This window comes from Ovis aries, chromosome 9 (assembly GCF_016772045.2).
Source record: "Ovis aries strain OAR_USU_Benz2616 breed Rambouillet chromosome 9, ARS-UI_Ramb_v3.0, whole genome shotgun sequence".
In the NCBI taxonomy this organism is placed as follows: domain Eukaryota; kingdom Metazoa; phylum Chordata; class Mammalia; order Artiodactyla; family Bovidae; genus Ovis; species Ovis aries.
In genome coordinates, this window is record NC_056062.1 from 47504071 (window position 1) to 47530527 (window position 26457).

At 40.9% G+C, this 26457-nt stretch overlaps 1 long non-coding RNA gene across 4 annotated transcripts in view; it reads left to right on the forward strand.

Annotated features, from left to right (window-relative positions):
* The first annotated feature begins 1542 nt into the window (after nucleotides 1-1542).
* LOC132657216 (uncharacterized) overlaps nucleotides 1543-26457 on the forward strand; it is a 248921-nt gene continuing 224006 nt past the window's right edge. Inside the window, exons 1-3 of one of the 4 annotated variants that reach the window (XR_009595063.1) lie at nucleotides 1543-2658; nucleotides 5641-5781; nucleotides 6520-6649. This is a non-coding gene — a long non-coding RNA (uncharacterized LOC132657216). The remainder of the gene's footprint in view (nucleotides 2659-5640; nucleotides 5782-6519; nucleotides 6650-26457) is intronic. The other 3 variants (XR_009595061.1, XR_009595060.1, XR_009595062.1) reach the window with 3 other exon arrangements.

Here is a 26457-nt window from a genome sequence, read left to right on the forward strand (position 1 = left end):
GGTTCAATCCCTGGTCAGGAAACTAAGATCCCACTTGCTCCGCAGAACAGCTAAGCCCACGTGCCACAATTAGAGAGCTTGCCTGCTCCAGTGAAGACCCAGCACAACCAAAAAAGAAGAAGAAGAAGAAGAAGAAGAAAGCTCCAGCCAGTCACCATTCACCACGACTCATAGTGAGGTCTGAGAATGCTTTCTCTACTGGTCCACAACAGAAAGGGAAATAAAAAATAAAATTAGTCCTTAGCCACAGTATGAGAACCACTGCAATGAACTAATGTTTTTCAGCATTTTCCTTCCTTCAACTATATGAGACTTTGATACAGGAAGGGAGGGGTCCAGAGCATAAGGAGAATCACAATAAGAGCAGGCATTTACCCAGCATCTCTAAATGCTAGTCTCTGTGCTAACCACTCTACTCACAGTGGCTGATTTAGTTGATACAATTACTACTTCCATTTCATTATGCTATTACTATTTCCATTCCATGGCACTGGGGTCAGGAGGTGTAAGTACCAGCTCTGTGGGTGGGTTTCCATCCTGATGGGTTAGCAAGCTGTGTCCTATCTTAGCTTGAAGCCTGTCTACTTCAGGAGGGTCTGCCCTTCTCATTAATTTGGAGCCTGTTCCAGATTAATTTGGAGCCTATTCTCCTCTCCTTGGCTCTCCCAGGGTTGGCCTCTGGCTCTGCCAGCCCTCTCTGCTTGCTGATTGACATGATCCCAGAAATAGGAGGAAGTCCTGTGATGGGAGAAGACTGAGTATGCATACAGAAAGAATCAAGGCAGGAAAAGAAACTGAGAGAGAACCCAGAGACATGAAGAAGAGCTTGGTTGGAGGCCTTTTTTTTTTTTCTTTTACAGATTTTAATCACTAAAGTACTTCCTGAGTAACTTCTATGTACCAGAGCTTGTACTGTCCATTGCTCAAGGTTCTGTGAGCCTGATGGATAATTTATTCTAGAAAGTCATGGATTATATTGTATATAGGGCATAAATAGATTTCTGAATTATTTTGTTATGGATATCTAATAATTCAGTCAGAAAATTCTTGTACTTAACCTATTTTTTTTTTAATTGCTGTGTAGAACGATTCCTGGACTTTCTGGAGAGATGCATAATTTGCCGGCTGGAGAAGACATCAGTCTTTTGTAAATCCGAGCTTTTTCAATTTAAAATGAAATCTTTGGCTTCGTGGGACTCTTCTCCAGGGGACTGTAAAGTGCACTGGTGTCACTATGTAATTTCTTCAACAAGAGATACTGCAACTTATTGCAGTATAGTTGCTTTACAATGTTGTGTTAGCATCCGTGCTGTGCTATGCTTAGTTGTTCAGTCATGTCCGACTCTTTGCAACCCATGGACTGTAGCCCACCAGGCTCTTCTGTCCATGGGATTCTCCAGGCAAGAATACTGGAGTGAGTTGCCATGCCCTCCTCCAGCGGTCTTCCCAAGCCAGGGATCAAATATAGATCTCCCACATTGCAGGCAGATTATTTGCGATCTGAGCCACTAGAGAAGCCCATGAATACTGGAGTGGGTAGCCTATCCCTTCTCCAGGGGATCTTCCTGACCCAGGAATTGAACTGGGGTCTCCTGCTTTGCAGGCGAATTCTTTACCAGCTGAACTACCAGGGAAGCTGTGTTAGCTTCTGTATAGCAAAATGAATCAGCCGTACATATGGGTATATCACCTCCCTTATGGATTTCCATAGACCTTTCTTTAGGGAAAGACTTGTAGAAATTATTGTGGAAAGTGGAAATTTGGGGGAAGAAATAGATGTTTATTAAAGAAGTGCTAAGTGGGAGGTAATCACATGGTCTATTTCTCACGACCTCAGGGAAAATCCAGGGACTTTTGCATGCTTTTGGAGTGAGGTGGGTATTTTCCTTTATCTTGGGTGAGATCAGGGCAGGCTGCCTGGCTATGTTTGGCTTACCTTTGAACCATGCAGCGCCCTTAACTCTCACTCCCAGCTAGTGTAGCCTGGGACATGCTGTTTATACCAGGGAGAAGAGCCTCTCATTCTCTCTGGTATTGTGGGAGGGCTGCGGTGAGGGGTGAGAAGGAGATGGAGTCTCCCTGCCTCCTCTTCTTAGAGAGTAACCATGGGGTTGTGGATCAGTTTCTTCTTTCTTTCCTCTGCTTGTATGTCCACAAAAGGTTACCCTGCAAAAATCAGTTTTTCAGCCAGGATCATCCTTGTTCCATGAAGATTTTCTAAGGTGGACTTGTGTTCCACTCCTTTGCACTGTTTCCCATCACTATAATTATTTTAATGATTTGTAAAGTGGTCTCCTTATTTAGAGATCTGAGGTTAGTGACCCTTAGGAATAGCAACTGACCTTGAGCAGACTTCCCTGAATTTATAGAACTGAGATGATAATTGAGTAGCCTTGACCCTCAAGTTCATTTCCATTCAGGGAACGTCAGTTCCACGCAGATGTGTTGGTCGTTGACATCAGGCACCTAATCAATGGTTTCAGGGAAACAGTTTCTCATGCATAAACCCTTACACATTTGCTGGCTGGAGAACAGTACTCTATGTTCCTTACTAGTCTTTCCGGTTAGTTGCAAGAGACGAGGTGTGCTATGTACAACGATTCCTGGACTTTCTGGAGAGATGCATAATTTGCCGGCTGGAGAAGACATCAGTCTTTTGTAAGTCTGAGATTTTTCAATTTAAAATGAAATCTTTGGCTTCGTGGGACTCTTCTCCAGGGGACTGTAAAGTGTACTGGTGTCACTATGTAATTTCTTCAACAAGAGCTTGTCTTGGGAGCATCGCAGTGGCTGGGAATTAAGAAACTTCTGTTTCAGCTCCAACCTCACTAGCAGCTTCTGTGTGACCTGAGGGAAATTAGTTAACCTCCTTGGATTTTATGTGCTTCAAAATGAGGGTCAGACCATTACCTCATAGTCTGGGCTCAAGACTCTGCAGGGAGCTGAAACCCAGCGCTATCCCCAGGTGAATGCTGCTAAAACCAGGCTTGTTCCTCGATTTGAAAAGCCCTCCCCTGGCTCAGAAATGCATGGTTACTCATCTGTTAGCCTGCAGTCCTTTTTTGGTGGGGGAGGGCACTTATTATATAATACCTTAGAGTTGAGGGGTGAGTCATGATTTTTAAAGGATGTTACATATTTAATCTTCTTATTTGATTTTCTCCATCCCAGGGAGGGCAGAATTTGTTGTCATCTCAATTCTATAAATTCAGTTTAGGGCAGGGAACTTGAAAGAGGAGTTAAAAGTTAGAATACAGTAGCATACAGGGCAATGCACATTCTTCCATAATCTGACCCCATGGAAGGACAGTTTCTATTTACATTTTCAATAAAAAGTACACTTTGGTATATACTGGATCCAGAATCAAAGTAGCTGAGTTTAAATCTTGGTTCTATCACTCAGTGAGGAACCTTAGGTAAGTTACTTTATTCTTCTCATTTTAAGATGGGAATAATAAAAGTACTCATCTCATAATGTCATTCTGTGGACTAAATAAAATTACGTATATATATATATATGAAGTACTTAGTATATTGCCTATTACATAGTAAACTTCCAATTATTATGTTGTTTTACTACATTTTATTTTCTTAAATACCATCAAGTTATCCTAGGACACCATCAGTTATTCTTCTTTTAAGTGTATACTTTAAATATATATAACACCAGTAGTCTTTTATCAGAAAAGTACAAAAAAGAAAAGATAAAAATAATCTATATTCTTTCCACTCAGATAATCCCTGTTGATATCTTAAAAATAAATAACAAAATAATACTCTTAAAAGTTTAGAAACACCAACTTTAATAGATGTGTATCATTAGTAGATTTGGTATTCTCATGAGAGAAATGTATAAAATGGAAAGTTGGAATCTTCTCCCTTTTTGCAGGGTAATTTCTATTACCTTTTGATTATTTCCAGAAAAACGCACCCTTTACCACATCAAACTTTGCCCTTCTCACACATAAGATATCATACAAAGCATACTGTTCTGCCCTTGCTTTTTTCCACTTCTATATCTGAGAGCTTTTCCACCAACAGATCTGTTTAGTTTTCTCTCATGCCCTACTTGCATTCCATAGATGATACATTCATGTATGAATAGATGTATCATAGATGTATCATAGTTTAGTTATCCTATTTCTACTGATGGACATTGGGTAATTTTCAGCTGTAGTTAGTTAGTTTGCAGTTTAATTATGTATCAGTGACTATCGCTGTATGCATGTCTTGGAGAATTTTTATGAAGTATATCAATAAGGTAAATTCCTAGCTATGGGTTTACTGAGTCAGCAGTTTTAGTTTTGATAGTTATTTGATAGATCCTTCTCTACTAATTTACATCAATTTAACACTTCCACTAAAGGCCATTTCCTTTACCCAGTTGCAGGTACTGGGTATCCTCCAACTATAAGCATTTTCAAGAGTAAAAAGTATCATTATGTGATTTATATTTCTGATAAGTGAAGGACATTATCTCTTTCTTGTTTGGATTTTGTTATGAGTGAGGCCAAACAGCTTGTCCTATATTTACTGGGTGTTTGTCTTCTTTCACTATAAACTGCATGTTTTTATACTTTGTCCATTTTTCTGTTAGATTATTTAACTTTTTCTTATTTATTTATGTGACCTTAAACACATAAATATGTGGTTTCGAGAGATATATTAAATCATATGAAAATTTAATTATGTCTTGGAATAAAAAATTTTGCTTAGGAGATATAGTAGATAAAAATTGTGTTTGCTGGCCCAGCCTCTATTTCCTCTTCTGAAAGAAGCCGCCAGATTTTCCTTTTGGATAACAGCATGTTTTTGCTCCACACGTTTTGGGTTTCTCTGTGTCTGGACATGTGATCTAGACTTGCACAGCAAAGCCTTTCAAATTTCTGGCCACAGTACAGAGATGAAGACCCACACCCAAGCAGTGAGAGACTTTCCATGACTTTGCTGTATCCATTTGAGGAAAGGCACTCTTTCTCTCACTCCACTGCAATTACTGAGAAGGGTAAATAGGATGCTTTAGGAAATACAAAACAGTGGAGCCTCAAGTCAGGAAGTAGGAGAAGACAAACATTGATAATTGTCTTGTCGAATACCATGGGCCTTCTGGATAAACTTAGCTTGACTAGGGAAGTTTGATAGGAAAGGATAAGCTGAAGATATGCAAAGGCAGGTGGGAAAAAAGCTATTAGGATGATTGAAATTCAAAACAATCCTGGCAGAGTTTCCTGTGCTATATACAGGGAGCTCTACTCAATGATCTCTAATAACCTATATGGGAAAAGAAATCTAAAAAAAGACTAGACATATGCATAATGATTTACTTTGCTGTACGCCTGAAACAAACATAACATTGTAAATCATCTATGCTCCAATTAAAAAAAAAAAAATCCTGGCAGGGTTGTGAATGCCAGGCAAAGTTTGTCCACAAAGGGGAACTGGGCACTTGTTTTGAGTAACTGCACTATGACCTCTATATTGTGAAATGTCCGAGTCTTAAATAGAGACTGGTTTACTAGCTGTTAGTCATGTTATAGCCTGCGGTATAAGGGACACACTTCCTGGAAATGTGATTCAATATGTCTGAGGGTTTTTTTAAAAAATGTATTTATTTTTAACTGAAGGATAATTGCTTTACAGTATTGTGTAAAGCACAGTATTGAGGGACAGAGAGGCCGGACACGCTGCAGTTCATGGGATCGCAAAGAGCTGAACACGAATTGGTGACTGAACAACAAATTGTGTTGGTTTCTGCCATGTATCAACGTGAATCAGCCATAGGTATACATATGTCTCCTCCCTCTTGAACCTCCCTCCCACCTCCCACTCCATCCCAACCCCCTAGGTTGTCACAGAGCCCTGATTTGAGTTTCCTGAGTCATACAGCAAATTCCCATTGGTAATCTATTTTGCCTGAGTTTTTAAATTTTTTTTATAAAGTCACACACATTGATAGCTACAGAAGCATTGGAAATGAAGGATGGCTTCTGTGTTTGTTTCTCAGTCTTCCTCTCCCTCCCTTTCTCTTTTAATTGGGAATCTCGGATTTGTACTTCATCATAATGTCAGAGGGCAAGGTACTACCACGTTACACATAGTTTAATAGCCAGAGTTCAAGATTAAAACCATGGAAAGCCAGGAGGTAAGAGTACAGTTTCATAATGCTGCTTACTTTTGGCCTTGAACACCAGCTTATGATCATATTCCTTTTGGCAAGCTCCAAGTTTAACTTTCAATAAGAAGAGTTAAGTGGTGAAAATGTGTAAGATAAACTCATAAAATTAAGTTTCTAAAACAAGAATTAGTGAAGTGAAAAAGCATAAAATCAGCTCAGAGTCAGGAAAGCTAGTAATTTATATCCACTTAAATATGGTTTCATTAAACTTTTTTTTTTTTTTTACAGTGTGATAGTAGGTGGGGTGACAGATCAGCAAAATCCAAACCACGTAATAAAACCAGCCCCACTGATGAAAGAGAAAAGTTCACTAAATGTTGATCAAAATGCTTTTCTCTCTTCAGGATAAACTCATTAGAAAAATCAGACTGGAACCATATGGGCTGAAGTTTGACCAATGAGCCATGGACTGAATTAAAGGGACAAGCTGTGTTGCCTTTTCTCCTTATAGGATCTTGAGGATTTGACTGTGAGGTGAGGCTAGGAACCAAGAGGGCCGCCTTCCCATTGTAAGTTCATCTATTTTGGTGAAAGACATTCTCCCCAGCTCCCCTTTCTTCTTTTCCATCTTTTTTATTTCTGTGTATAATAATGACTATATTATTTGGTATTATTGAAACTGAAATATTTTAAATATATGTATTTTTTCTGGCCCTGTGCCTATGCGTGCTTAGTTACTCAGTTGTGTCTGACTCTTTGCTACCCCGTGAACTGTAGCCCTCTAGGCTCTTCTGTCCATGGGATCTCCAGGTAAGAATACTGGAGTGGGTTGCCATTTGCTTCTCCAGGGGATCTTCCCACACTAGGAACTGAACCTGTGTCTCCTGCATTGCAGGCAGATTCTTTAACATATGAGTCACCAGGGAAGCCCTTTCTTGACTACTGTGGAAGCCAAATGTTCTCATTTTAATTACAATTTTTAACTTAAAAAAAAAATGTGGACCATTTAAAAAGTCTTTATTGAATTTTTGTTACAATATTGTAACAATATTTCTGTTTCTTCATACTTTGAGTTTTGGCTGCAGTTCATGTGGGATCTTAGTTCCCCAGCCAGGGGAGCTAAACCTGCACCCCGCCGTACGGAAAGGTGTATTCTTAACCACTGAACCACCAGAAAAGTCCTACATTTAATTATTTTTAAGAGAACATTTTCTAAGGGGTCTTATTACTTCTTTGGTATCTTTATTGGGCCTTACTATTGTTCTTTATGTCAGTATAATTTTGTGTCCACATAGTAAGTCTCCTGTTAGGCTGTCAGCTTTTGCGTATTTGTCATCCATGGTTGCTGCTCCAGAGAAACATCATCGCCTTTTCTAGCTTAAGTCCTCAGTATGAAGTGGTGACTATCACACCTGTGAGTCAGGTAGGGGACATATTTTTATAGCAAATTTTGGGTCATAGTGTGTCAGTATATTGTGGAGAGGATCCCCATGCTGAACACATAGTTGGATTAGATGGGCTTTAATCAGAAGTGCTTTAATTACTGGCTCTTCAACACTTAGTAGGTAGAATATGTTCCCCTTTTCTTGACTACTTTTCCCCTTTTCTTATTGCCTGGCTACTTTTCTTTCATTCTTGTGATCTTAGCCATTTCCTGTGGGGGACCCTCTGTGACTGTTCTGCTAGGTCTCCTCAAGTACTCATAACACTTGGACTTCCTGCATCATCACTAACTGTATCACATTTTACTCTACTTTCTTATGTAATGTCTGGGTTTCCTGGTAGAAGCCTTGCAGGCTGGCATTGAGCACATTAAGGTTTCCCCAGTGCTCTGCACATAGTAGGTGCTTTATAAATACTCGTTTAATAATGAGTAAATGCTCGATTCTTAAGTTGATGCAAATGTAATCACTGCCTTACCATGCCACACAGTGAGAGTGGATCACATTGGCAACAAAATGGTGATACCCGTAGCTTCAGAAAAAGGGCAGCTTATGCTACAGACTTTGATGTGTAAGAAATATCTTTTTATATGGATGAAATTACCTCTATTTTCTAAGTTTCTTTCCTGTCCTGCTATTAGTGCTCAGTTGCTTTAGTATATAATCCAATGCTTTCCGACCCACTGGACGGAAGCCCGCTAGGCTCCTCTGCCCATGGGGCCTCCAGGCAAGAATACTGGAGTGGGTTGCCATTCCCTTCTCCAGGAGATCTTCCCCGCCCTGCGAGTGAATCTGCATCTCCTGCATTGCAGGCAGGTCAGGTCTTTTTTTTTTTTTAATACCCCTGAGCTACCAGGGAAGCCCCTGCTACTAGTAGGACATGAAAACTATCATTATTGGGGCTCCCTTCCTTCTCATGGGCTAACCAAGAATCTGGAAGGTATATGTAACTGGTGCCTGGAGAAGTAAGAAGACCTCTAAGTCTTCAGTCTTTCATTGCCATCACTGCTGTTATAATTGTTCAGACCCACTCACTGCTCAAAGGTAGCCATCTTCACTGTCATCGGTCAAGGGGCACCTAGGGCAATTTCTCTACTTTCATAGTCATCACTCTGAAACCTTGCCACTATCCTGTGGGATCATCTCCGCTCTCTTCCCTGTCCTGTGAAATCTCTCTCTTATTTCCATTAAAACATTTGCTTTCTCCCTTCTTTCTAGCCCAGTCACCTCAAATAGTTCTTGTAAACAAAGACCTTGTAAAACAAAAGCCAGGAGAGGTGGTGAACTCTAAGCAATTTCTTCTCTGCCTTGCAATACAAACGCCACAAAGAAGAAGGTGAAAAGTGCAAGTGAAAGTTGCTCAGTCATGTCCAACTCTGCAATTCCATGGACAATAGAGTCCATGGAATTCTCCAGGCCAGAATACTGGAGTGAGTAGCCTTTCCCTTACTCCAGGGGATCTTCCCAACCCAGGGATCAAACCCAGGTCTCCTGCATTGCAGGTGAATTCTTTACCAGCTGAGACACAGGGAAGCCCAAAGAAGAAGGTATCCAGAGGCTATTTGTTTCACATGAGGAAAGGGAAAAAAGGGGAAAGAACAAAATATATATTAATAACCAAAAAATTAACCTTAACTCTTAAGGACTGAATTGAGTCCCACCAAAATGTTGGTCTTCCCTGGTAGCTCAGTTGGTAAAGAATCCACCTGCAATGCAGGAGACCCTGGTTCAATTATTGTGTCAGGAAGTTCCCCTGGAGAAGGAATAGGCTCCCCACTTCAGTATTCATGGGCTTCCTTGGTAGCTCAGACGGTAAAGAATCCACCTGCAATGCAGGAGACCTGTGTTTGATCCCTCAGTTGGGAAGATCCCCTGGAGGGGGACATGCATCTTCAGCATCAGTCCCAATCCAGTATTCTTGCCTGGAGAATCCCCATGGACAGAGGAGCCTGGCGGGCTACTGTCCATGGGGTCACAAAGAGATGGACACAACTGAGTGATTAAGCACACAAAACGTTGAAGCCTCACCCCCAGCCCCCATGTAACTATCTTTGGAGACAGGGCCTTTAGGCAGTAATTAAGGTCAGAGAGTCCCTTGGACAGCAAGGAGATCAAACCAGTCTATCCAAAAGGAAATCAGTCCAGAATATTCATTGGAAGGACTGATGCTGAAGCTGAAACTCCAATACTTAGGCTACCTGATGCAAAGACTGACTCATTGGAAAAGACCCTGATGCTGGGAAAGGTTGAAGGAAGGAGAAGAAGGGGATGACAGAGGATGAGATGGTTGGATGGCATCACCGACACAATGGACATGACTTTGAACAAGCTCAGAGAGTTGGTGATGGACAGGGAAGCCTGGTGTGCTGCAGTCCATGGGATCACAAAGAGTCATACACGACTGAGTGACTGAACTGAACTGAACTAAGGTCGTAGAGGTGGGATCCTAGTCCAATAGGGTTAGTGTCTTTCGAAGAAGAGGAAGAGAGACCAGCACTTGCTCTCTCCCCTACATGTAAGGATACAGTAAGAAGGCAGCTGTCTGCAAAGCAGGAAGAAGGCTCTTATCAAGAACAAAATATGCTGACAGAATCTGGAGGATTCTCAGTCTCCAGAACTGAAAGAAGGTAAATTTCTGATTACTGGGTGGTAAATTTCAGACCACCCAGTCTGAGGGGTTTTGTGTGTGTGTGTGGCGGCTCAAGCCGGTGAAGACATGGACTTCGTATTCCCGCCCCAGAGAGTCCCTGGGTTGCCCAAGAGAACCAGTCTATCCATTAGGTATCTTGGAGAGCATCAGACTCACCATGGACTTAGGAGTCTATGACACAGTTGGGAACTGAAAAAATACATTCATTAGTTTAAAATAAGAAAATAGCATAACTGAAACTAATAGCAAGTTTAATGAAGGGTGTATAAAGTGTAATATCATACCACTCACGAATGGCTAAACTTAGAATCCATAACAACTTTTATTACATGTGAAAATCATTTATAGGTTAGACTTTTCTCACTTCTCAAGATTTCCCAAGTACCCACCATGATTTCTGAGTATAATAAATTAAGTAAATTATAGTTGGGTGTCTCTTAGTCACTCAGTCATGTCCTGTTCTTTGTGACCCCATGGACTGTATAGCCCACCAGGCTCCTCTGTCCATTGGGATACTCTTATAGTTATTTATAAATAAAAAACCTTTTGGCTTTTCAAACCAAAGTGGTATTTAGTACAGGAATGTGAGTACACTCTTTTATGTTTGATATGGTGTGAGGTGAAATCCCTGAATTTCTAAAGGCCTGTTTCTTCAGCTCCCTCACTTCCTGCAGTGTCCGGGGTCCTCTCTGCTTGAGCACATCGTATAACTCTGATACTAACTGCCTGGAGTTAGTGCAGATATCACTGGGATATGCATGCGCTTCAACAAGGTTGCCCTCAATTCAGACACCAGCCAGAGGCAGTGTACACCCCTGCAGTGTGCACCCCATTTTGTTTACCCATTTATCTGTTAGATGTTTGAATTGTTTGCACCTTTGGGCTGTTGCAAATAGTGATTCTGTTGACCTATTTACATGATCTTCTCAAAGTATTCTTTCCTCCACCATGTCTACCTTACTGATGGGCCCATCAAAAACATTCTTCATTTACAGTGTTTGTAGTTTATAAAATTTGATTTTATAAAGGGAACTGAGGTAAGCAGGCCTGTCTTTGTTCAGTCCCTAAGTCGTATCTGGCCCTTTGTGACCCAACGGACTGTTGCCCGCCAGGCTCTTTTGTCCATGGGATTTCCCAGGCAAGAATACTAGAGTGGGTTGCCATTTCCTCCTCCAGGGGGTCTTTTCCACCCAGGGATCAAACCCACGTCTCCTTTCTGCTGCATTGGCAGGCAGATTCTTTACCACTGTGTCACCCATGCAGCCCCAAAATGAGCCTGTAGTGTGAGCCTTTCTGTTAATCTAGTGAGGAGTTAGGCTATAATTCATGTTTGTTGTAGCTGTAGGTGGCAGAGGCTTCAAAATAGTCTAGTGACCTGGTTTTCAATCTCTTCTCTTGACTCTGGGCTTCCCTAAGTAGTCTTCCTCAGAGAAAATCTGCATCTGGAAATTCCTTCAGCTACAATCCACTATTATTACATGGGAGCCCTGCTCATACAGTGGTAAGATATGAGGTAGGGGAAGCATTGACTAATCTTATGATTTAATCTCAGTCTTTTTATTTTTCTTTATTATTATTATTTTTTAATCCTGCAGGATCTTAGTTTTCTGATCAGGGATCAGACTCTTGCCCCCTGCAATGTGGGCACAGAGTCTTAACCACTGGACCACCAGGGAAGTCCTTTTTTCTTTTCTTTATTATAGTTGACATACAGCACTATATAAGTTTAAGGTATATGGCATAATGATTTGATTTACATACATCATAAAGTAATTATCATGATAAGTTTAGTGAACATTCATCATCTCATAGATACAAATTAAAGATGTAGAAAAAATTAAAGTTAAAATTTTTTTCTTGTGCTGAGAACTCGTTTTACTTTCAACAGCTTTCATATATAATATATAGCAGTGTTAGAGTAGGAGAAGGAAATGGAAGCCCACTCCAGTGTTCTTGCCTGGAGAATCCCAGGGATGGGGGAGCCTGGTGGGCTGCCATTTATGGGGTCGCACGGAGTCGGACACGACTGAAGCGACTTAGCAGCAGCAGTGTTAGATTATGTTGTATGTTGCATTCCTAGTACTTATTTTTATCTGATAACTGAAAGTTTGTGCCTTTTGACTTTCTTTCTCCAATTCCCCCTCCCCCAAACCCCTTCCTCTGGTGACCACAAATCTGATCTCTTTTTTGGAAGTTTTGTTGACCTACAACACTATATTAGTTCCTGTTACATAACATAGAGTAAATCTCAGTCTTTTGGTGGGCCTGTGTTGCTTTACTGTGACCTTCAAAGTGTTTCTTAGCTTCCCCATATAGTCAAAGCTATGGTTTTTCCAGTAGTCATGTGAGAGTTGGACTATAAAGAAGGCTGAGCACTGAAGAATTGATGCTTTCAAACTGTGGTTCTGGAGAGGACTCGTGAGAGTCCCTTGGACTGCAAGGAGGTCAAACCAGTCAATCCTAAAGGAAATCAACCCTGAAGATTCATTGGAAGGACTGATGCTAAGGCTAAAGCTCCAATTCTCTGGCCACCTGATGCAAATAGCCAACTCATTGGAAAAGACCCTGATGCTGGGAAAGATAGAAAGCAGGAGGAGAAGGGGCAGCAGAGGATGAGATGGTTGGATGGCATCACCAACTCAATGGATGTGAGTTTGAGCAAATGTGGGGTGATACAGAAGGACAGAGAAGCCTGGCTTGCTGCAGTTCATGGGGTTGCAAAGAATTGGACACGACTTAGTCACTGAACAACAACAATCCCTTATCACTGAACAACAACAATCCCTTGGCTGGGACAAGAAAGCTAGAGGGGCCTTCGGAGAAGAGCTCTTTTCCCCAGTGGACTAACGCTCTGATAAAGTCTTCCTTGAGAGTAAGCCTTTGAGATGGAGAATGCTTTGTATTTTATGGTGATTACTCTCCCTTGTCCACTGCCAAAGCAACAAGTGGCCTTTATCAGCTCTTCACTGTGGGCACCTAGTGGAATTCTGGAGGTGAAGCCCACAGACATGTGGAGGGGGCTCCCAGGACTGTTGTCCCCAGGAGTTTCTCATTCTGATGCTAGTCCACACTCAGCTTGCCTCAGTTGGTCAAAATTACCATTTATGTTTTCCTACCAGTTTATGGCTTCCGCAGCTTCTGCTTCAGGTAAACACATCTAGGGTGTGACTTGCTGAATTTACCTGTCTTTCAAAAGTATAAGTAGCCCTTTACCCTGTGTTCTTAGTTCTCTGATGGGTCAAAGAAAAGTTGTTGATCTTTAGTTTGTTTGACTTTTTCTTGTAAGGACAAGAGTGACAGCTTCCAGACTCCTTACATATCAGATATGAAGCCAATTGTTATTTTTAAAAACTTAAGAAATTCAAGAAAAAATTTTAATCTTGATAATGTACATTTCAGCTTCTCAGAATCCTCATGGTCATAAAGCTCTTCTCAGTGTCTCTGCTAAATCCTCAAATTGCATTGCTTCTCATTAGTCCCTTATCCTTTGTCCCATCTTAGTTAAAGTTGAGAACATCCATAAACCTAATATTCCCTCATTCATGAAAGAGACTTTTAGGTCTCTCCCAGCTTTATCTTCTCTAAGCTAAATAATGACAAATGTTCTAGACTTCCTAATGTCACTATTTTCTGAATATTTCTTTTGTTTGTTTGCTCCTTTCTGAGTCTTCTGAGCCTTCTGTGCTTTTGAACTCTGATTTTTTTGGGATCTTGGGAAAACTTGTAGCTTTATGAGTAGTTCTGGAAAGGCCTAGATTTTGAAACCTTTCAGGAATTTGTAGTGAAACTGGGGAGTCAGGAAAGTTGTATACAAGGGTTAATAAAAATAGAAGGTAGAAGGTGCTAAGTATATTTGGATGACACAGACAAGAGTGCTATATAATTCTGAAGATGGTGTATCTGTTGAGGGCTGGTTTGGTGAAAAAGTGGTTGTAGAGGATGTAAACTGGAACTTGGGTCTTAAAGGAACAGGAAGACTTTGATAAGTGGAAAATAGTCATTGAGGGAATTCTGAACAGAAAGACTAAAGAAGGCATGAAAGTGAAAGTGTTAGTCACTCAGTTGTGTCTAAAACCTTGCAACTCCATAGACTATAGCCCACCAGGCTTCTCTTTCCATGGAATTCTCCAGGCAAGAATACTGGAGTGGGTTGCCATTTCCTTCTCCAGGAAATCTTCCTGACCCGGGGATCAAACTTGGGTTTCTTACATTGCAGGCAAATTCTTTACCATCTGAGCCACATTCAAAGAATAAATACTTTGGTTGACATAGAATCCTTATAAGAACATACTGGGAAGATACCAAGGGACCTGCTTAAGAAGTATAGGATCCTTCCTGTGGGTGAAAGAGGCACTTTTAAGATATTTGACCAAGGGATGTCTTATTCAAGTCTGGGTTTTAAGAAGATTAAGATGAGGGTGGTATATTTGGCTGGATTGCTATGGACGAGTGAGTGGAAGAGAATTAGAGCAGGCATATTTAGGACCGTAATTGTCATACTTTCAAAAAAGAGTATAGGGCAAATCCATTAATAAGTACAGCGATGGCTACAGTAAGAATGATCAGGGTGCTTTTGTTGTTGTTGTTGTTGTTTTTTTGCCTTAACCTTTATTTCTTAATATCTAGAAATAGACACAGGCAGGGGTATAGTAGGGTGAACTACACTATCCTGAAAGTGGGAACAATCTCCCTCTGTAGATTCTTAGGTCTGCTCTGCTTCCTCTCTCTTAGCCATTAACTATTTCTCTGTCTAGTTTTGGTTTTTATCTTGTGGTCCAGATTTCTCTGACTTGTTATGTTGCTTGGCTGTGATTTTTAAAAGGAGAAAGGTTGCAAATACTTTTTGGCTACCATCTTGAATAACACAATCCTTGGGAGAGGCAGCTTAAACATTACCTCTGTAAATACTTACAACAACTTTCTGAAGCAAGGATTACCTCTTTCTATAGATGAGAAAATTGAGTAGGAGGTATACAACTGGTAAGAGGTAGAAGAAAATTCCAAACCCAGGTCTGTTTGACTCTAGGCTGAACTGCTTTAGGTTTATGGGGCCATCTATATGCACATTTCTGTTAAGTCTATTCAAAACTGTTCACTGGGTCACTGTTTCTGTCAAAGGATAAATCAAGTCACAGCAACAGGACTACAAGGCCCCATGTGACCTGCCACATCTTCCTCATTACTCTTTGATCTCCACTCCCTTTCATCTTCTCCACTTTTATGTTGGCCTCTTTGTAATTCCTTGTACCAACCAGGCTTACTTCCATCTTCGGGTTTTTGCACTAGCCTTTCTTGCAGTGTGGAACATCCTTAACCATAAATATCTGCTTTGTAATGACATCACCTTCTTCAAGTCTGTGCTCAAATCTTCACCTTTTTCTTTGGGACTATCCTGATAATCCTATTTAAATTGCAGTCTGCTCCTTACTCCATCACATCCAAATCCTCTTATTTTTTCTATTTTTTCCTCCACAGTACTAATCACCATCTTCTAAATGATACAATTTACTTTTTTTACAAATTATGTTTATCATTTGTTACTCTCAAGTAGAAGGGAGGCAATTTTTGTCCTTTTTTGTTGTTCATTGAAATATGCCAAGCATGTAGAAAACAGCATCTAGAAACCTAGCAATTACACACACACACACAAATCATCAAATGAATTACTTTTCTTGCTTTTGTATTTCCTATAATTCATCCTAAAACTACTTGGAGTGTTATAAAAATCATGTCACAGCTAGAATGTCTCTTTATGTATTCTCCTGGGAAGTCGATAAAGAATGTTTGTACAAGTTATTGAAATAGGTTGGATTTCTCCGTTTCAGATGTAAAAAGAAGATATGAAGTACATGGACTACCTGTTAGTTTGATATTCTTTGTTGCAAGTTCAAGAAAAATTATTAGGACCTGAAGTTTGCTATCTCTATTATTTTAATTAGTTGATCAGATTTTAATTGCCTGATAATTGTTTCACTCAGTATTACGCATTGCTTTTTTATACAGTGATTTAAATGACAAGATATAGTAGAGTTGTTTCCAACATCAGAAACAAAACTTAAATTGGATACAATGTCACAGCATTCCAGAGTTAGTACCTTTAAATGTGTCCATTGTGGAACCTGGTAGGGGTGGGGGTGGGGCTGGTTGGAATTGTTGCTAAAAGAATTTAGGAAATATGTTTTAGGTCATTTGGTGAGCAGGAATCCTCCACCCCTCAACCACTGAATCCATGTTAAGAAGCCTACATTATTTGTAACTAAGCTACTTTCAATAAAAAATTGCTAGATTAAACAACAGTCACCAAATCCAAGATGCTACCTCCATTGAAGAAGCATTAAAGCTACACTCTGGACTTCAGACTTCAAAAGAGCTCTTTTTCTCATAGTTAGTAATAACAAAGATTTCTAAGGCAGAGCCTTTTAGCACCTTGTATAATTCTCAGTACTTCATAGATCCTCAAATTTAATTGAACATATACTCTCTAATTATCCAATTTCAACATGAGGCATGTCTCAACTGAGGGCCTCCCGGGGACCTGCAGGCATTTAGCATGCTCTTTGGTGAAGGCGCTTCCTCTCTGAGTGATTAGAGGTAATGAGTTCAACTGTCTCAAGGAGTACAAAGTGAAAAGTGTACAAGGACTCTGCTTTTAAGCCTCCAATTATACTGATGGTTTGCCACCTCGCCCCTACCTTGTAACATAATACTTTCTGAGATGGAAAATGAATATTTCCCTATCGAGCTTATGATGTGCATCAAAATTTAGTTCCTGGGGTCAGAGTCAGATGCAGGCACCTCATTTTTCTTTAAAGGACCGGAGATAATGTGCATAATTTTGGGTCCATTTTTGGTCCATTGGTTCTCAAGTTTTCATTATAAGAATTGCCTGAAGGGTGTATTAAGTATATATACCTGCAAGGACTGGGATTACCTCACTGAAGAGAGGAGATCAGGAATTTGCATGTGTTAAGAAACTCCCCAAAGGGATTTACCTGTAGATGCTTTGAGCAACAGGAGAGCTTATCACTGGGTACCATTTGTGTGGAGTTTGAGGAGATCCATGACCATTACCATGTGTAATGCTATGAATATAGCTATTGGAGAAACTTATCCCCTACCGTACTTTTATTCTGTGTAGGCAGTGCCTAAAGATTAGTGAGAATGCACAAAATAAAGAATTGATACATCAGTGGAACTCTGATAAAGCAGATGGTAGTAGTCCCCCTCTTAGCTCTGGTCTCACTTTCTATGGTTTCAGTTACCTGCAGTCAACTGTGGCCCAAAAATACTAAATGAAAAATTGCCAGAAGTAAAGAGTTCAGAAATTTAAAATTGTGTACTGTTCTAAGTAGCATGATGACATCATTCCACTATGTCCTACGTGGGATCCCCAACTGCTGACACCATCTGCTCCTGATATCCACCTGTTGCCATTGTCCTGGCTTGATGATCCACGATCACCTGGAATAGATGACCCTCCTTCTGAGTTAACAGTCACAGAGTCAGTAGTTCTAATGCTATGTCACAGTGGCTATGTTGTTCATGTCACTTCATCTCATCATATAGGCATTTTATTGCCCTACATCATCACAAGAAGAAGGGTGAGTACAGTGCAGAATAAGATACTTTGAGAGAGAGAAAGGGAGACACATACCTCCAGAGAAAGAGAGAGAGGGACTATATTCATATAACTTCTATTGTAGTATACTATTATTATTTATTATTAATTACTGTTGTTAATCTCTTACTGTGCCTAATTTATAAAGTAACCTTTATCATAAGTATGTATGTACAGAAAAAAAAATAATATATGTAGAATTTGGTACTATCTAAGGTTTCAGGCACCCACTTGGAAGGGATCCCTCATAGGTAGGGGACCATTGTACATTGAATTGGTGTCAGAGTGAGAAATCTAATTTTTTTAAAAGGATTTTTTTAAAAAAGGATTTCCCCCCAAAGATTACTTTTTCTTTTATCTCATTGCATGCAAGCTTGCTTGAGCTTGAGCATAAATGAGCTAGCTTCTAATCTATTTTTGTCTCTTTCCACCATACCATGAAATCTATATGTCGCTCTTAATTTTAAGTTTTTATTTTGACCAAAGTCATGGAGCTAGTCTAGCCTACTGCTGGCACTTTAGACAGCCAGGAGAAAAAAAAAGTAATATAATCATAAGCCTGGAAAAAAGGAAAATGCCAGTATTCCACCAAATAGATTAGCAATTATACTAGTAGAAATAAAGGACAGACATGGCTTCAGGGAGTCCTTTTGATCTGTACTTCATGGGGGGAAAAAAAACCTTAATGTGTTCATACATGATTCTCAGTGACTTCTAGAAACTGCTTTTGTCACTGAAATACAGAGCAACCACAAAGTAACAAGAATCAGACAATTTTCCTCTTGTAGTAGCTGTTTCATGTCATTTACAAATTCAGACCATTCAAATTGTCACAGTAATTCAGTGACAAAGTGGTCAGTTTCAAACTTCAATGTTCACGTTTAGAAGGTAGCACCATAACCTCACAAAGACATGTTTCAGAGACATAGTCACTATATATTACCCATTATATATTTTAAAAATATGTCATTGAAGTAGCTGATGTTGATAATTGCTAATAAGCAGTTCAGTTCTTTCAGACTATTGTATCTTTTTTGCCAACTAGAAATAATTATGTATAAAAGTGAACCAAGTTCATTCTCATTTTCACTTTTTGTCTTCTCCAAGAAAAAATATACTAATTTAAGTATCCATTGAATTTAGCATACAGTTTATTCACCCCCAAAACTGTGAGAACATTTCAGCTTATTTCACATTCACTCATAAATTCTCTTTAGACAATTGTTTATTGACTCTTGACAGAAAAAATTGAAATTACTTAATTCATTATAGAAAATCATAGAGACAAAAATTATGTATCATTATTATATTAAATGATTTGAGCCCATCTCATTCTGTTGACAAAGAAATGGACAATATAATTCACCTGAGTGGCGAGTAGGCATTCGAATATTTTTAAAGCACCACGGTGGTGATTCTGTCACCAAAATTCAGTCTCTTTATACTGGTGCCAGATTAAACCTCAGAGACAAGAGTTTTGGGTGAATTAGAAAGAAATAGCTTTATTGCTTTGCCAGGGGAAGGGGGCCACAGCAGGCTAATGCCCTCAAGACTGTGTGTCTCCCCCTGGATGGGGTATGGAAGAGTTTTTTTTTTTTTCTTTTTAAATCAGGCATTTGTAAACAAGAAAGCATACATTAATTACATAAAAAAGCTTTCTGAATAGTAGAGTAAGTCATATTGTCGTTAGCAACAGCAAAGGAGAGAAGGGGACAGCGACGCGGGCACCAGAGTGGGGCTGTGGTTTTTTTCCTTAATTGAAAAAATAAAGTGTCGTTTGTGACTCCTGACTTAAAGCGAGAACAAGACAGCCCCCTACAAGCCCCGTGGGGAGGCACGGAAGGTGGGTGGGTTTGCCCAGCAAGCCGGGTGAGCCGGGGGCGTGTTCATCTTCCATTAGAAACAACCCAGAAAATAGGACAGCTACCGGTAAGGAAAGAGCCCCGGGGGAGGACCCATCATGTACACGTATGATACACGAGTGTAAGAGGAGAGAGTATTCACACGGTCGGTTTGTACATTGGCGAGTTCTGTATGAAAAGCAGGACAGTGTGAGTGAGTTAGCTGTTCCATAGATAAGAATGTTCTTGCTGTTGTTTTTTCCCTTCGTTAGAAAACTTCTTGCAGCATGGAAATAATGAGTGATTAAACTGAATACACGGTCATTCTGGTAATGGGTATTACAGACGGGGAGAGTCAGCAGCCTGTGGAAAGAGGCCTCTTTTGAAAGAAATGCAACTGCAGCTGCTAGGCCGGAGCCCGGGGCCCCTGCCCCCGAGGACGGGGACGAGGACAGACAGCCCCACGCCGGCCTTGCCGGGGGCCACCACGAGCTCTGGCAGGTCGTGGGACTCTCTCGGTGGGTGTGGAGTTGGGGCGGGGGGCGGGGCGCTGTGGAACCAGGCCGCCGGACCCACCGCCTCACCTCCGTTCTTCCCGACATCAGGGACCAAGCTGGGTGGTCGCCGCCCAGGCCCAGATGGTGCCAATGGTCGGATGTGCAGGTGAGCAGAAGGGAGAAGAGGCGATGCGTTGCCCTCGCATGCAATTTGGAAGAATTTGTCTCCCTCTGGAGTCTAAAAAGTCAGAAAGTGAATGGAGCAAACCAGGTGGCCTGCGATGGCGGATCCCAGGGGCCCTGTAACCTCACTGCAAGGTTCAGATGGCCGCAAAACACAGCCGCACAGAAGCACACTGACACACTTAAAGCTTCGCTCCAACTAAATCAGTTTCCCTCGAAGAAATGACTGAAAAACACAACTCTGGAAAAACAAGGCTGAACACAGCATTCTGAGCGTTGCAAGACACAACTGACTTTCTACATGACATGGTAATATTGCCCATTGGTGGATATAGTATTCAGTTAAGTTCAGTCACTCAGTCGTGTCTCACTCTTTGTGATCCCACGGACTGCAGCGCGCCAGTCCTCCCTGTCCCTCACCAACTCCCTGAGTTTGCTCAAACTCATGTCCATTGAGTTGGTGATGCCATCCAAGCATCTCATCCTCTGTGGTCCCCTTCTCCTCCTGCCTTCAGTCTTTCCCAGCATCAGGGTCTTTTCAAATGAGTCAGCTCTTCACATCAGGTGGCTAAAGTATTACAGTTTCAGCTTCAGCATCAGTCCTTCCAATGTATATTCAGGACTGATTTCCTTTAGGATCTCCTCGCTATCCAAGGAGCTCTCAAGAGTCCTCTCCAACACCACAGTTCAAAAGCATCAATTCTTTGGGATATAGTATGACGGAGGTTTAAAATTCCATGCATACAGATTTAATAACTGCAAAGAAAAACAGAATCAAAAAATTTTTTTAAAAAAGGAAAACAACAAAACAAATGCTGCATATACATGATGTCTCTTTGCACTGCACTTTAGAAGTGGAGCCAGAAGCACCCAACCAACCAAGGGCAGAACCCCACCAGTGACCTGATCACCGGCACTCTGCTTGAGGAGTCTTGCACTGTTCAAGCAGCAGGGTGTGATCAGCTCATGGATATTCTCCTGATTTCTTGGTGATGAGGTAATCTGGAGTCAGCATCAACAACCTTCTGGTTTCATCCTGTCTGAGGTCTGCCTCACCTGTGGGCAGCATATAATAAACTTCTTCCACCTGGTGAGGATCTCAGCCTATACAAAACAGCTCCAAGAACATGGCTGAGAACGTAAGCCATGGCCCTCGAGGAAGAACTAAATGCCCTTGATTTTGTTTAGTGGTTAGAGTATTACTGTTTTGCTTGCTTGACTGTTGTCCTTTCTTTCCACATTTTCTCACTTCTCTGATTAAATTGGTCCTTTGACTGAAGTTTTTCTATGGACAAGGAGCAGAATCTGGTCCTCCAGCAGCACACTGGAGAGGGAGGGCGTGGGTGGGGGTCTATTCTGGGAAGGCCTCATAGCCTGCTGCTCAGTTATGTTCTAATGCACAGCGGTGTAGAAACCCTGCAACTAGACACATAGGAGCTGTTCAGTGAATGAGGCGCAGGACCTCTGAGCAAGATGAGGCTTTTGTTAGTGCTTGTGCTATGAGGATGCAGTTCTTGTTGCAAGCATGCATTTGGAAAGTGACTTCCAACTTTTAATGTTTGTTTATTTACTTAAATAAATTTAGTATATTCAAATTTATTTTTATAATTTGATACAGTGTATTTAAATTAAAGCTGTAAAGGATAAAGTCTTTTAAAAAAAAAAGAATGGGTTATACAAAACTTGAGGCTTCCTTGGTAGCTCAGTGGTAAAGAATCTGCCTGCAATGCAGGAAACCAGGGTTTGATTCCTGGGTCGAGAAGATCCCCTGGAGAAGGGAATGGCAACCCACTCCAGTATTCTTGCCTGAAGAACTCAATAGACAGAGGAGCCTGGTGGGCTACCGTCAATGGGGTTGCAAAGAGTCACATGACTGAGCAACTTACATAAAACTCACCCTCTTGCCATAGCGCTGTACATTCCCCCCCCCCCCCCATTTGACAGGCTAAGTAGATGTCTTATCCATAACTAGAGAGTCAACTAGAGTCAGGACCAGTACTGCATTTTGTGGCCCTAAATGCTTGTTTCTTATCACACTGACAGACCCTTCTGCCTTCTCTGTGTCTCTTTTTGCGTGTGTTTTCCATAGCCAGTTCTGTCATACATTCAGCTGTGCACATGTCTGCACTTGCCATGGGAAGGTAAGTCCTTGTATGGTAGAGACAGTGCCGTTGGCCCAGCCTGTCCCCAAAGAGTCTGCCCGCAGCCGCTCTGCAGACATAGTGATTACATGTGGAAATGGGAGGTGCCTTTGAGGGCTAGGAAGAGGAACCAGAGAAGCAGTCAGATGGGCGCTGAGCATGACTCTAACTATCTCAGCTCTGGTTCTGGCCCTGCCGCTTACTAGTGGGGAGACTGGTGACCTTATTTTGCTACATTGTTAAACAAATTTATTTTATTGAAGCATAGCTGATTTACAATGTTGTGTTAATTTTTACTGTACAGTGAAGTGATTCAGTTATACATATATATATATATATTACATTGTTTTTCATATTCTTTTCCATCATGGTTATCACAGTATATTGAATATAGTTCCCTATGCCCTATGGCTAAGTTGGTAAAGAATCTGCCTGCAATTTGGGAGACCTGGGTTCGATCCCTGGGTTGGGAAGATCGCCTGGAGAAGGGAAAGGCTACTCACTCCAGTATTCTGGCCTGGAGAATTCCATGGACTATACAGTCCCTGGGGTCACAAAGAGTTGGACACGACTGAGTGATTTTCACTTTCACTTTCATGCTATATAGTAGGACGTGTTGTTTACTCATCCTGCATATAATAAGTTTGCATCTGCTAATCCCAAACTCTCAATCCTCTCCCCTCTTGGCAACCACAAGTTGATTCTCTGTGTTGTGACCCTATTGACTCTTAGTTCGCACATTAGTGAAATGGAAAAACTAAATCCCAGACTCTTCACACAAGGCCATCACATGGATCAAGTGACATGATAAAAATCTAAGTTTGTGGATTGACAGCTACTAAAAAACAAGATTAGGCAAGATGGCATGGCACAGTCAATGAAAAGAAATGGACTTGGGATCAGAAGGCCTAGCTTAAGTAACCTAAGTGACTGAAGTGACTTAGCACATGTGCACATATCATTTGACTTTCTGAGCCTCTATTTTCTCATCTCTAGAATGAGATTATTTGTACCTGGCATGCCTACTGGAACGATATTGCTCATTATGTAAAGAGAGAGGTACGTGCTGCTTAGTCAGTCGCATCCGACTCTCTGCGACCCCATGGACTCTAGCCCACCCGGTTCCTCTGTCCATGGGATTCTCCAGGTAAGAATACTGGAGTGGGTAGCCTTCCTCTTCTCTTCCCAGTCCAGGGATTGAACCCAAGTCTACTGCATTTCAGGCAACTTCTTTACTGTTCGAGCCACCAAGTAGAGGGCATTTAGCTGCCCCAGACGCAAGGGCTACAACGCTGAACAAGACAGCTTGGCTGCTGTGGTGGCGCCTACAGCCTCCTGGAGCAGACAATGGATTTAAAACTACTTTGTCAATTATAACCTGGTAAGCAAAGGTGTACTACTACATTAGCACTGTACTGTTACTATTACAAAGTAGAACAGCCTTCTAGGTAAACTGAAAAAGTTAACCATTTATTTTGACCTCTCATTCCAGTGTTCCAAATATAGGAAAACTCTCAGGATTTTCTGAACTGGTGTTCAGAGAATACATGAGATCAGCTTTAAGAAGTTGGAATTGTTTGGATTTCCATATTTAATTATCACATATGTATATAAAAATATCTAACAGAATGTTTTAAATGTTTACCAAAAAGTGGATATGATGACCCCCAGTCAGATTCTAAGTGTGTAATTGAATTCTGGAGATCATGAAGGCCTAAGAGAAATTCTAGTACTGTTTCCAGGCCACTGGGATGCCCTATAAGGAATTCCTTGTCAGTTTAGTAAGTATGGCCCCGATTCCATCATGTCCTGATAGGCTGTGCCAGAGGCCATGTGTGCTAAGTCACTTCAGTCCTGTCCAACTCTTTGTGACCCCATGGACTGTAGCCCACCAGGTTCCTCTGTCCATGGGATTTCCCAGACAAGAATGCTGGAGTGGGTTGCCGTTTCCTATGCCAGAGGATCTTCCCAACCCAGGGATCCAATCTGCCTCTCTTGCATTGACAGGTGGATTCTTTACCACTAGGACCGCCTGAGGCCATATAATTGTCCTAATGCCAGGGAGATTGTGGTTGATGATAGTTTAATTACAATAGTAAAGAAAACAAGGAATGGCCCATCATACCTGGTTAGAGTTTGTTTTAAAGAAGTTTTTTTTTTAAAAGTATAGTTGCTTTCCAAGATTATATTACTTTCAGGTGTACAACACAGTAATTTGGTATTTTTATAGGTTATACTCCTTGTAAAGTATAAAAGTTATTATAAAGTATTGGCTATATTCCTTGTGTTGTATATTACATCCTTAAATGTATTTATTTTATACTTAGTAGTTTATATCCTTTAATCCCCTTCACCAACCTTGCCTCTCCCTCCACTCCTTTACATGATTTTAATTTAATAGAATGTTTCAAATAACTGAGGTTGTGGTGGGGTAGGTTTCTGGCTTTTTCACAAGTAATTCAAGTCACATTTACATTAATTTTCTTCTCCATGTGTTCTGTCCCTCTACTGACAGCATACAAAAATTAGCTTTCTAATTTTGTTTATTGTATGTTTAAGCAAATTTATGTGAAATGATCTAAAATAAAAGGCAAAGTATTACATTCAATGGGCAATTTCTCTTTTATAAAGTCTTTTTGTTTTTTCTTACGGATTTTATTATAATTGCAAACAAACAAACAAACCATATTTGGCTTTACATACACAACTGGGTGAAGTACTAGTAGGAACTTCCCTGCTGGTCCAGTGGTGAAGACTCTGTGCTTCTGATGCAAGTGGCACGGGTTCCATCCTCGATTGGAGAAAAAAGATTCTAAATGCCGTGTGGCATGGCCGAGAAAATATTAAAAAAAGAGAAAGTACTAGTAAAGTGAAAATATTGAAATTCATGCTGTAAGAAACACAAGGATGAAAATAGAAACTAGAGGAAAGGCTTGGTAAGCTGTCTGGTTTAACTGGCACACCACTCAGATGCCTTTTCACGTGGGAACATGTTGCATTTGGTAAGTGAAGTTTCTCCTCCCTGGAGAGCAGGAGGTGGCTTCTCCAGCTAGTGCTGTGTGTGGCTAGTGGAAGCTATGGGCCTTGCTAGGTAGAAGTCTGCCTTTGGCATCCATCTGTGAGCCATGAGGGGTTGACATTTGGCAGCCATGTGCTGTGCTCAGCAATGTACTTCAAAGCAGACACTTCCCACAATTTTCAGGTTAGTGAGGACATCACAGTCAAGGCCTGTCTGTTGCTTTGAAAAGCATTGCTGTGTTTTGAATGTGATCTCTTTCACACAAAGCTTTTTTTCAGGTCACTAGGGGAACTGATGCTCAGAAACTCTGTTCAACTCTTGGGGTTGTTTTGTGCTGGCTTTAGAAGTCATCCGTCTGATACTTTCCCATATAACATGAAGGTCTCGCAGCAGGAAGCTTCAATGGCAAATGCTCACAAAGAAAAGAGAAGGGAAAAAGGTCCCATGAACCAGGGAACAATTCCTCAACAATTCCTCCTTTAACTGTAATGTGACCCATATCATTTCACCAAGTGCAGACAGAGTTACAGAATGAGAGTGTGGTATATTTTTCTGGCTAAAATTAGTTTTGGTGTTTTACTTTTTCAACCCAAAGCTTATTTCCTGTTCACCTTTCCACAAACTCTCTGATCAAGTAATGGATCTAAGACCTAATAATCCTGGGCACAGTTTTCGTCAGGGAGACTCTCCTGTGAAGGCTCTTGGCTATTTTCTGTGTCAGGCTTTTGTCTCCCGGCTTCTTGCTCCATCCTCAGCACCTGGAATGATCTGTAGCACGAATTAGGCACATATTTGTTCAGTGAGTGAACACAGATGTCCCCTTTGTCTAAATGGAAGATGTAGCTAAGGAGAACAAAGTTATCAACTTTACCAAAAGTGAGCGATTTGCATTTCTGAGAACCCACAGACTTGGTGTGATAACTAGTTCATTAAGCCTCTGACCTTCCCAAG